Source organism: Papaver somniferum, chromosome 3 (genome assembly GCF_003573695.1).
Source record: "Papaver somniferum cultivar HN1 chromosome 3, ASM357369v1, whole genome shotgun sequence".
NCBI classification, from domain to species: Eukaryota; Viridiplantae; Streptophyta; class Magnoliopsida; order Ranunculales; family Papaveraceae; genus Papaver; species Papaver somniferum.
In genome coordinates, this window is record NC_039360.1 from 47,884,670 (window position 1) to 47,888,514 (window position 3,845).

The window sequence follows — 3,845 nt, forward strand, 5'->3', positions numbered from 1 at the left end:
ATGACTGCCAATCTGTAGACTTTAGGGAAAAGGTTCTTTCGAGTATCAGCTGTTGCCCACTTGTCTAACCAAAAGTATATTGACGAGCCATCGCCAATGTTTGTTATCTAAGTCTTTTCTACTATATGCTAGTACTTTTTAATTCCTTTCCATAAGCCTGCCTTAAGGTTTTGAAGAGTCTTTCACCTAAATGTCTTCAAGCGGTGCCCATAGACTGTTAAGTGTATTTGATTTAACATCTTACGGGTGGGATGGTGTCAGGTTAACATTTCGTTTGGAAATGTTTCATTCTGGGCATCGAAGGAATATAGATCAACGATGAGTCTAAGCGAGAGGAGAGGTGATTGGGGAGCTAGAAGCTGCTGACAAGTATTAATGTAACATGTTTAAACAATACACTGCCATGCTTAGATAATAACTTCTTGTTAAAGATGATCAATATTACCGAGTCAAAATAAAAAAGGAATAACTTCTTGTTAAACCAATACATTACTGTCATAATAAAAAAGGAAGTCTAATTGCATTTCCAGGTTTCTTCCTTAAGAACTACTATGTACACACTTCAAAATTTCAATCATGTAGAAACCATTGCCTTACAAACTACCAAGGAAAATGAACTACGTACATGTCTTCCCCTGGATTATCTCCCCTTGTTAACAAGGCTTTTGTTTTTTTTTTCAGCATAGCAAGCGGTCCCTCGTCCTCAACAATTTCTTCAATACCAAGCTTTTCCTTAACCAATTGAACTTCCTTTGTCAGTATCTCAGTCGAGGAATCCAATAACTCAAACACATATAAAGCAATGAAGATCAAATTTGCTCTTTTCTCAATGATTGCAGCTAAAGACGGATTGGCATTAGCTTGTAAGAATTTCTTTGCGAGTGAGGCTGTTTTCTTGTCTACACGACATGGCTGACATGCTGAAAATCGACGATTATTGCACCAAGTTGGGTGCACCAGCTTTCTAGTTCTAGTTCTCTCATGCTGCATAAAGCCATGTTATATAATTCAGCATCTTTTTTGATAATCAGGCAAACAGAAAACCAAAAACCAAAAGTGCAATATGTAACTAAAGTGAGAAAGAGAGCATATGAGGCCGTCCCTAACCATGCTAAGCATCAGTAGAAATATACTCGGGGGAAATAACTGATTTTTCAAGCAGATTATGGAGCCAGGAATTGTCAAAGTACATGGTACGCATTTGAATAATGCATACAAGTATTTGTAGGATTTGACATAGAGAAAAGTAAAGAGGATACGCATGAAAACCCAAAGAGACTACATTGTTGCAAACACACTTAACAATTTTCATTAATGACAAAGACATGCCTTTATAGGCTACAGCACTCAGCTGGTTCCTCAGACAGAAATCTTGAGTGTTAGCAATGCTCCACAAAATCAAATGAAAGCAACTAAACTGAAGCCTAAACTTGTATTCAAAATCAAGCAGATTCAACATTGAAAAATTTAAGCAGACCAAGCATACCGGAGGGTAATTATCTAAGTACATAATGAACTTAACATGTACTAGTAAGGCCTTGCTCCAAAGAGCGTAACATGCAAAAGATAGAACCTGCAAATATAACCAAAACTATTGTGTACGAATTGACAGTGTAACCTGCAAATATACCAAAACTACTGTTCACAAATTCTACTTCCCATGGGGCCTCATGACACTAGAAAGAATTCTGTAGGAAAAGCGAACAAACAAATTCTCTACAACTGTTGTTCCTTAACCTAGTCGCATACACATACAAGCAAAAGTATCCACAGAAACAAAGCTGCAGAGGTGAACCTTATTGCTTTGTCGGATGATTCATTTTCAGAGAAAACAACTGGCACTGCCACCAAGATATAGCTGAGTTTATAACCTTCTCACATCCAAGCAAATATCAATAGATAGAGAGAGAGTGACCAGAACCTAAAACAGGGAACCGACAAACTGATCCAAGCAGACCTTTAATTTACCAAATGTGACCTCAGTTTTAAAACATAAAGCTGCTTCCCAATTCATTGCAAGCTATGATAAAATTAGACGACCACGCCTAAATCAATCTCTCACTATTTAATTTCACTTAAAATATACTTATATTTGTAATACATGTGGTGAGATACTTCGCACTGATTAGATTACACAGTTAGCCTATTCGGCTCAAAGAATGAAATCTACAATTTCTAGGCACTACACCTACAAGGTGATAGATAAGACCACTGATTAGCCTAGAAATAGGTCAACACTGTTACACCAAAAACTATATATTGCAGGATAAGAAAACTTTACACCTAGACAACTGTCCATTTACCCATAGCCCTCAAACATGGTACAACCTAACAAAACCAGCATTGCACTGCATAGACCTATCATTTATTTGGTACATCTAAAAACAGCATGGATTGGCATAATACATAACATAGGTTAAACAAGAAACATATTGAACCCCTAGATTCCAATTTTGAGTGTGGTTAAGCATGTAAACTCTCATGTAAACAAAAGACTTGAAACATGAATAAAAGCAATTAGGCATAATGTAAAGTACAAAAGTTCTCTCTAGCAAAAGAAATTCACTCTAGCATGTTAAAACTAGGAAGTCATACTGAAACCCTAACTTCCAAGTTGTAAAACAGTAAAATTTTGAGCCGGGCATCATTAGAAATCAAAACACCAGTACCAAACTAGACAACTCTAACTATTGGCAAATTTCAATCTTCCAATAACCCCAAACTTAACAAAAGCTGCCTGTCAAATATTAAAGACTATAAAGTAATAAAATGGAAATACCTTAGTGTATTAGTAAGCCGCTGCAACGCAATCCACTAATCCCTGAAAATTAACACTGATAGTTGATAGTTAATGGAAATACCTGAAGAAGGAGAAGGAGAAGGAGAAGGAGGGGCCTCCATCCGTAAAGAACTTAAATAATTTGGGCCTAGGTGAATTATTTGAAACCTTTATTTTTTATAGAAAAACTTAGACCGGAGTCTCACGCTAAGTCTTATTGGCTAGATATCTAGCTGTTAGATTGGCCATTCACGTCAGTATGGACAACCTCCTAAATCTTATGGGAAAAAGAATCTAGCAGTGTTGAACGAAACAGCTCTGAACGCCGAATGATTCAGCGTTTTCTTTTTTCACTTTTTCCTCAAACACTAAAATGGAAAGTGTGTCGTAATAATCTTTATATTAGTATTTCATGCACTAAACAGCACTTGTACGACTAGAGAGAGAAAGAAAGCGACAGACGCTCAGACAATAGTTGATTAAATGACGGAAAGTGAGTGAATTTAATAGTGAGAAGAGAGGGTCTAGTGAGAGGATATAAGTATAGCTATTAGTCTAGTGTGAGGATGGAGGACATAATTTAATTTAAATTTATTTACTCAATTGCGATGCATGTGAGACACATAGAGGATCTAGTTAGTCTAGTGAGAGGTGTGAAGTGACGGATGAGTGGGAGGATATAATTTAAATTAATTTTTCTTTGTAAATTCAGACGCGTTTTCATTTAGCGTCCACCTAAAATATTTTCCAAAACGCTGAACCATTCGGCGTAAAAATTATTTTTTGAGCGCTGAATTATTCAGCGTTTCAATCTCGCTGATAGTTGAACTGCGAGCAGTTGCTAGGAGAGAGAACTATCAACTATCAGTGTTAATTTTTTTCCAACACTTTTTTCATGATTTGCAACACTTTTTGGCCAATCTGACAGTTCAATCTAGCCCATAGGGGTTAGCCTAAGGACCAAACATAATGTTGGCAAGGCAACTTCCACTGAAGCCTGCCAACATTGTTTTTTACAATACATAGCAACATTAAGATTATCCAAGTTCTGAAGTCTATGGATAAT

At 36.6% G+C, this 3,845-nt stretch overlaps 1 long non-coding RNA gene across 1 annotated transcript; it reads right to left on the minus strand.

The window, feature by feature from the left end:
- Positions 1 to 449: 449 nt before the first annotated feature.
- LOC113361233 lies at positions 450 to 2,917 on the minus strand. Its single transcript, XR_003365021.1, has 2 exons — positions 2,780 to 2,917; positions 450 to 984 (listed from the first exon to the last, which is right to left on the minus strand). It is a non-coding gene; the product is annotated as an uncharacterized LOC113361233 (long non-coding RNA).
- Positions 2,918 to 3,845: the final 928 nt, after the last annotated feature.